Genomic DNA, 9,436 nt, shown 5'->3' with positions numbered 1-9,436 from the left:
GTCAAATCCAACAATATGACAGAACCAGCTCAGCTTTCGTCTCTTCACAGTATTGAGGAGTTCGTATTTGTCTGCGTTGACTTGTAAAAGTACAAACTCTTTTTTCCCTATTATCTGATAACCATGAGTTTTCTATAGCATTTACTCTCTAAGGATAAAAAATTCTTTTTTCAGCATCATCGCTAAGTGTCCACCTTTCACAATACCGAGACCACTATCGAAGAATACAATTTTAATTTTACTTGAAAGTTGACTCAAATTTTCCACAATTATCCTTTCATCTTTTGTTATGGCTCTTGTTATGGCTAGACGTCTTAATTATCACAAATAAGAATATTACGATGATCACAATTGTGCGCTATATGTAATGGGTAGACCTGAGCAAGTAGCTCGATCAGTGTGTTTATTCTGTCTTGCCATGTAATTTTCAAAATAAAGCGGAGAAATAGCAAGTGAAACACGTTTTATTTTGCGCTATTGCTTCGCATGTGTGATCCATGTTTCACTAATGTACAATAGGTCACTTAGGACACATGAGTTGTATGTTATATGTTATATGTGTTATTGTATTGTATGTTATAGGTACCTGGAATGTCCGTTGCTAACAGTGGTGACTCCTTTTTTATTTGATTAAATTTGACCTGCTATATATTTTTAAAGGGTGAATAGTGTGCTCTTTTTGCAAGGCCTCGAGCCTCGCTGAAGCCCCGCTGAAGACGCTTTCAGCGCTTACCCAGACAACCTTGCTGGATAAAGGGTGGAGCCTGCTGCCTCTTCACTGCTATTCCATGAAGAACATTTTCTAGCATAAAAAACACTTTAAAATTATCTACGAAAGACTTTCAGAAAAAAAAAGTTTAACGAACATTCTCACGTCATCTGTACCTTGACTTTCGTCGAAGGGTGCTGTGACAGTTCGCGTAACCAAATCCCTCCACTTTTCCCGGTCAGCAGCTGTTCTTAGAAGGATATCAAGAGAGAGAGAGAGAGAGAGAGAGAGAGAGAGAAAGAGACTGGTTCATTCTATTGTTATCCAGCTTTTCTTTTTAACGAGCCTAGCTCCACTGATGTAATGGACCATCAATGCCAAAATATTTTAATTTTTTAAGCAAACTATGGTGGTGAACTTTGTCAAAAGCTTTGGAAAAATCTAGTACCATGAAGAATGATTTTTTATAGTGAGTCTTGTCTTACAATAGACCAAACTAGCTCAGCTTTCGTCTCTTCACAATATTGAAGAGTTCTTCCAGTTAGCCAGCCAGAGTGTTGACTTGTAAAAGAACAAACTCATTTGTTGTCCTTTCCTGGTATCTGATACCCAGCATTTTTCTGTAGCACTCCTTAACGACCACCTTGTAGGACACTGTGGATTGTCATATCAATTATACTCGCCCAACTGAATTGCAAAAGCGCCCATCTTGATATGCTGTGAGCAAAAATAAACAAACACAAAAAAAAAACATACACATTTTGCACCAAGTTTAAGAAATCTGCAGCTTGTTGAACACCACTGACGGTATTTAAAAGTTATAATTTGCACAGGAAACTTGTTACGTTAGTGTTTGCTTTGGTTGTAGTAACGCAATATACGATGTCTACTTATCATACATGTAGCGTCTTTCAGGGTCACTATAAAGTATACACCTAGAAGTAATTTATTAACCTAAATGGCGAGGCGAGAAACTTATTGACATTGAATCGTCACAGACAGGAGCTTGCAGTTTATTTTCAAGGCATTCTCTCAGATATAAAATGCAGGAAAAGATTTTTGATTGCTATTTATGTGGGTATTCTGTTAACCAAGGTAACTTCAAAATATCATAAACTTATGCTCAATTATTATTTGAAACTATACCTCATCTTGAGGCGATGCAAGTGGTTTGTACTTTTTTGTTTACGAAGTGCTTCAAACGCTAGATCATTGGTCTACTTGGAAATCAAATAGATCACAGCTAAAAATACAAACTATTTATTACTTATGCCATTTAAATGATAATTTTCACGATGGACGCAAGATGAAAGGTTTTCACATCATGATCATACTAATAAGGCTTAGGCCTACATCGAGTTATTTTAAACTTTCTTAAAATATATTTTTGCGAGAAATACAATAACTCAACGAATGCTTAATTACAATTATCTAAGAATCTGATACATTTAAGCGCTTTAGTAAAAAAAAAAAAAAAGGTACTCTTGCCCTGGTTATAGCCAGGTGCATTTGCTGAATTGTCAATTGATAAACTTTGTTGAATTCTGATGAACCTACAAGAAAGTTGGAAACTCGTGGTTTTTCACATTTGAGTTATTGATTGATTGAAATTCTACCTTCAATCTTATAACTGTACATAGTAATACATATAATATCTTTTTTATCCTTCCAAATTTAGATGATTAGAAACATGGAATCAATATTTTGTTACTGAAACCTTAATCCTTGAAACTATCTCGGCTTTCTCTCAATTTTTGTATTTTTTATTATTGGACCTGATTGACACAAATTGTTATAGATGGCACTTAATAAATCTGTCGTACGCGCCATGCATCTGTGACAAGTCAAAAGCTTGCTGTCAGAGTCACTCAATTTTATCACAGCATTAATTATTATTTATTATTATTTGTTTATTTTATTTTAAATATTTTCCCGTCCTATCCCCAATTTCTTCACCCGCCCCACCTTTTCCTCTCCAGGCTAGACTTAGTTCACCACCTTGGAGTTAGCTGGGCCGCGTCTTTTAACTTATCTCCCCTTGATCGGGGAAAGATAAACACACAGTCTCTTTGGTCTTACCCACCGGATGTCTGACGGTCGCAGTTGACACCACCCTGGGTGGAATGCAAGTCACTCTTTCTCCCCCCCCCCCCTCCCACCTCTCTCTTTGATCAAAGAGATTACTCGGGTCAACACGCCTCTCGACACTCCAAGGTGCGACTCTTGTCTGAATCACCCACGTGTAAGATAATTCTTAGCCTAGGACATTTCCTGTTTCCACCCGCCTCTTTCAGGACTTTATAAGGTAGATTAAATCAAACCAGACCCGCTCATTTCTCTATCGCTGACAATCGAGTCTGGACTATCTCATTTATTCTTACTCTTAGAGGAATACCTGGTGGTAAGCCGAACTTAATCACAGTTGCATCTTAATTACTTTGTGAATATTTCTCACTGGATATTATCATGTGTATTTTATTATTTCATTTATATTTAATTAGTGCATTGTGTATTTCTCACTGTCGTAAGTAGAAAACATAAACATGGCATATGTATATTTACAGGGCCGGTCCTACAGGTTGCGGGGCCCTATTCGAAACGGATTGCGCGGGGCCTAATTTGGGTTGTGATAAAGGATAATCATTGAAAGTTAAGATTTTGTATTAGAAAATAATTTTGTCTTTGACTTTACTAAGTACAAAAATCACTGTCAATTTAACTTTACGAGCCATCTACAATAGTTTTCCAACAAAAAGCATATAAACATTCAGATCTGCCTTTAAGATTTAGGCTACTATGGACTCGCAAAATATCGCTTTTGTTTATTTTTATATAAGAGGTCGAGATAGATTTAGATCTATATGTGTATGCTAGTGACTATTGAAGTAAATTAAGTATTTGAAGTTCTTGTTTTGATTAAAATTCGGCTTATTGTTATTGCTGACAATGCCTTTTTTTAAATCGCGAGTAGGATTGGCGTTTCCCATATTGAATGACACATCGAAATGACAATTTTGTCTGTTTTAAGATTTGCATGAGTTTTCAGAATATTTTAATAATTTCAGGACATTTTCATGACTTTTTCTTATATTTTATAATTTCAGGAGATATCCAGGAACCTTTGAATAATAAGTTAAAATGGGTTAATTTAATAATTTACACCTAGAATTCGCATCGCGCCGGGCCTATGAAAGTGCGGGGCCCACTGTGGCCGCATATGTTGCAGTGGTCTAAGACCGGCCCTGTATATTTATGTATTGCATTAATCTATTAATGCCACGTTGCTCAATTGATCGTTGATGCAACCATGTGTATATTTGTACATCTTATTTCCTTTATCTCGGCTGACCGCCTTGATAATTTTACTAGCGGACTAATACTTCGCTTAGAGAAGATATATGAATTATCTCCCCTTTACTCATTTTACTCTAACGAGAGTTGCGCCCCTTGAACGGACACCCTCTCCATTCAAGCGCGCTCCATTGTTCTCGGCCGACGGTCGTATGTAAACAAACGGTCATGGTCGCTGACCACCGCCCATTCCCCCCCCCCTTTCTTCCAACTTGTGTTGTTTATTTGAGTTTATTATTTCCCTTTTTATGTTGCTATTATCAGCCATCTATTTTCCAAATCCCATTTGTCATCATCTCCCCATTGTGCTCAAAAGCAATTTTCCAATCTGACGAATGCACCTCAGTCGAAGGCATCGATAAGATGCATGAGAGACTTGTCATAATCTGTTTTTATTTATCCGCAGCCTCCCTCAGGTGTCTGTCTATTTATTTGGCATTGCCTGCCTAGTCAACTTCCTATTGCCTACTTGTTTGGATCACTTACTCTATTACCTTTGTACTTAGTGCTATTTAGCACTGCACTAATGCCTACTTGCTGTTGAGTATCATCTACTGCCTACGTGGATCTACTCAACTCTACTACTTGGCGCTATCGGCTCTACTTGCCTGCATATTCGACAGCCCACCTGTCAACTTATTAGGTACGACGTCCCTATAGACCCAGAGTCTGTGCGAGACGTCATAGCTACGCCAAACCCTCTGCAACTCACTGGACTTATCCTGTTAACTACGCTGCCCACGGCAGATCAGCTCTGCCCGCAGTACACTTGTGCCCACGGTAGCCGGCCACCCGCCCTACTGTGCCCACTACAGATATCAGAACTTTGGATTGAGACTCCACAAGAACTGTATCACCGGCGTCCCTCTACCCGCTAGAGCGCCACCTCCAGTTGCAGAACCTCAAGCCAGGACACAACTAGGTGCGACCCAAGCAGGACAACCAGCTAAGTTCAGAAGACAAAGTGACATACTCTCTTATTAAGTGCAATAGTGATGATTAAATATAGCATTGATTAGAGATAGATGCAAACCCTCCCCCTTTTATTCTTCCATGTAAATATTTATCTTTCATTGCTTGTCTCGTTGCGTGCCTGCTCCCGATTTATATGTTGATAGGTTGGTGTGTGATAATTAAAAAAATAATCATCCCCTAGACATTAAACGCGCCAAACACACGTCACTTTCGCTAACCTGTCACAGCATCTAGACATGCCTGTAAACCAATGACTTAAATTCTGCCAAGTCATTGGTTTTCCTGGCTGGCTCAGGCAACCTACTCCAAGCTCTAATAGCACTAGGGAAGAAGGAGCATTTATACAAATTTGTCCTAGCATATGGAACGAGAAATAACATGTATGAACTTTTGGCCAGACAGACACACAGACAGACAAAGTGAGTGTCACGAGTCGAGTCTGTGACCTATTTCGACCAGTTTCTAGAAGCTCGAGTTCAAACCAGTGCAAGTGTCCAGCGTAAACAAGTTAATTTTAGGTATCCAATCAAAGAAAGGGGTTAAGGAAAAAAAAATAGCACACGTCAGCTTCTAGAAGGTCAAAGTTATTAAAATAATTAGGGGAGAAGTTTCCATGATTCTGGAATGTACGATTAAGAAAGGTATAAATTGAGGGAAAGTCAGTTAGACGGGGTCCTCGCTCAGTCCTCGATTAGTAATAAGTTTTGTGATATTAGCGGGTCCATTAAGTAAAGTTTTAGTAGTTGAAGTTATACTAAGTGAAGTTTTATGTATCTTTAAGTTTTATTTATGAAGTGTCAAGTTGTTATTGAATTAAGAAGTTAATTTGATGTGAAAGTTGAAGAAGTTATTAAAGAAGTTTGAAGAAAATACAGAGAGATGTTTCTTTCTTCATTTCATTGAATTGTCAAGTTTGATAATATAATCCCCGGCATATGTGATCATCACATTTATGGCACCTCCGATAAATAAAGGCGACATCGAAGAATACATACGTCACATATATTGGCACCTCCTGACGAAAAAAGGCATCTATAAATAAAGGCACCGACGAAGACAAGCATCACATACTGCATTTTCAAAGAATAAAGTCGGCACATTCTAGCAAGTACTACGAATTTAAAAGGAAAAGCCTCTAACAAATAAATCATAGCCTCTCTTAACGACAAAGCTTCAACTAAGCATTTCAAGAAAAGCCTCTTTCAGAAAACTTCAACAAGACGTACATTCATTGCTACGAAAAGTATTTTATGATTGAAACTTCCAGTCAACAGGTTACATAATATTTGACAAAGATCTCGAGGACGTCCTGCAAGACAGATCATCGGTTTTAAGGTCAGTACCTTACATTTCATATTTACATAGCTGGGAAAACTACATTTACTAAGCTGTGAAAGCTATATTTACTAAGCTGTGAAAGCTATATTTATTAAGCTGTGAAAGCTATATTTATTAAGCTGTGAAAGCTATATTTACTAAGCTGTGAAAGCTATATCTACTAAGCTGTGAAGGCAACGTTACTAAAGCTAGTTGTACACTAGTTTGTTTACAAATACTGACCACTCGCATTCCTCACAAGGAAACACCGATCGATATTTAACTAGGTCAGCCCTCTTTCACTTTTTACCTGTCCAACGTAGTCGCTGGCTCGCTGGCTAGATTCTGCTTGATGAGAGTGTCGGCAGAACATTTAAACATCTACTTTTCTGATATCGTTAATTTAATACTATGGCGTCTCAAGCAGACTCATTTAAATTATATTTAAAATTAGCCAAGGACATTGGTATTCCACAAGAACATCAATGGGAATGGTGTGAAAAACAAATTAAAGAAGATGAGAGGAAACGTAAAGAAGAAAGAGAGGAAGAAGAGAAGAAACGTAAAGAAGAAAGAGAGGAAGAAGAAAGAAAACGTAAAGAAGAAAGAGAGGCAGAAGAAAGAATACGTAAAGAAGAAAGAGAGGCAGAAGAAAGAAAACTTGAAAGAGAAGAAAAAAGAAGACAAGAAGAAAGAGAGGCAGAAGAAAGAAAATTTGAAAGAGAAGAAAAAAGAAGACAAGAAGAAAAAGAGGAAGAAAAACAAAGAATTTTAAGAGAAGAAAAATTAAGACAAGAGGAAAGAGAGGCAGAAGAAAGGAAACGTAAAGAGGAAAGAGAGGCAGAAGAAAGGAAACGTAAAGAGGACAGAGAGGCAGAAGACAAAAGATTAGAAGTGGAAAAACTCAGACTTCAACTTCAGGAACAGGAGTTAAAATTTAAAAAAGAAAAAACAGAGGTTCAACCGACTTTACCTACTAGCAATGCTTTTGACAAGTATAAACCTTTATCTAAAATATTACCTTTTCAAGAAAATAAAGATAATATAGATTCGTATTTGATGAGGTTTGAGGAGTTAGCGAAAGCATCAGGCTTACCAGAAGACCAATATGCACACCATCTATTGATTTTATTACAGGGTAAAGCATTAGATGTATGTGCACAAATACCATCTCATGAACAGCGTACTTATGCAGAAATAAAAGAAGCTTTACTAAGACAGTTTGGAGCTACGCAAAATGCTTATCGCAAGAATTTTTTTTTCGAAAGACCAAGGCAGGAAGATGATCCACAGTTGTTTGTCTCTGATATGGTAATGTGGTTTGATAGGTGGATATCTTTAGCCAATATTGATAGAACGTATGAAGCATTAAGAGACCACATATTGATTGATACCATTACTCACGCATATGCAGAAGATATACAATCTTTCATAATCGAGAGAAATCCTAAAGATCTACAGACTCTAACAACAATAATACGTCAATATAAAACTGCCTATCCAAGTAAGCAAATTAGATCAGCAACCGATGAAAACTTTATTTGCTTTTCAAGAGATAACAGACCATTGCCATCTTTTCAGACCGACAAAACTTTAATATGTTATAAATGCAATACTAGAGGTCATTTCGCCTCACAATGTAGAGTGAAGGTCATAGAGTGCAGTTTTTGTCACATGAAAGGACATTTAGCAAAGGATTGCAGAAAAAAACATACTAGTATCAGTGACAGATCTAGTGACCAAGCATATTCGCAAAACAGATCATTAAATGTAAAGAATTCAACATATGGAAATAAGAAACAGGTTTTTACCAAAAACTCGAAGGCACATCACTCAACAATGACTGTTATCACTAAATCACAAGGACTTCAGTTTTATCCTGGATTAGTCGGTTCTCAAAGAGTACAGGTGTTACGAGACACAGGTAGCACTTCAGTTGTTATACGTGCAAATTTTGTGAGATCAAATCAATATACAGGCAATGAAATCGAAGCCACTGCTTTCAACGGCACTGTAAGTAAATTACCAGAAGCTTTGATACATATTACGACTCCATTTTTCAGTGGACATGTAGAAGCTTTAGTAGCTCAAAATCTACCTGTTGATCTCATAGTTGGTAATATACAGGGAGTGCGTGACTGTACTACACAAGATCTTATTGAATGGAACAATACAATAGAAATGAGTCAAGAATGCAATGTAGTAGTTACAAGGTCAATGCAAAAAGAAAAGGAAAGACTTGAAACTGAACATATTGAACACAAGAATTCTGATAAAGTTGTTCAAGAAAATAAAAATGATAAGAAGGCAAACCATTCGCATCTACAGACAAATGAACTTGAACAATTTCATAGCGAGGAATTTAAAGTTGAACAGAAAAATGATGAAACATTATTTAAAATGTTTAAAAAGGCTCAATCGAACATCAATCCACAAGAAAATAATGATCCTTATTTTAAAGAAGGACTACTTATGAAGAACAGTCAATACAAAAATAAAACTGTTGAGCAAATTATAGTTCCAAAAGTATACAGAAAGACCATTATTAATACAAGCCACGATGTACCGTTTGCTGGACATATGGGAGTTACCAAGACCAAGAAAAGAATACTTCAAGATTTTTACTGGCCAGGTATTACTAAAGATGTAAAGAAGCACATTAGTACCTGTCATATTTGTCAAATGAAAAGTCCAAAAGGTAACAAAATACAAGCGCCATTGCAGACAATGGAATTGACTGAGAAACCATTTCAAAAAGTAGCAGTTGACTTAATTGGTCCAATGCCAATTGAATCCAGCAGAAATCACAAATATATTTTAACTTTAGTAGACACATGTACTAGATGGCCAGAAGCTATTCCGTTAGTCAATATTTCAGCAATTGATGTTACCAGAGCTTTATCTGAAATTTTTTCAAGGACAGGGTTACCTGAAGTTATACTTTCTGACCGAGGTAGTCAGTTTACAGCAGATATAACTAAGACATTTATGGAGATGTACAACATCAAGATGAAGTTTACGACACCATACCATCCTCAAAGCAACGGGCTTTGTGAACGGTTTAACAAAACATTGAAACAAATT

Source organism: Biomphalaria glabrata, chromosome 2, assembly GCF_947242115.1.
Source record: "Biomphalaria glabrata chromosome 2, xgBioGlab47.1, whole genome shotgun sequence".
NCBI lineage: Eukaryota > Metazoa > Mollusca > Gastropoda > Planorbidae > Biomphalaria > Biomphalaria glabrata.
This window is presented reverse-complemented; position numbering follows the sequence as displayed.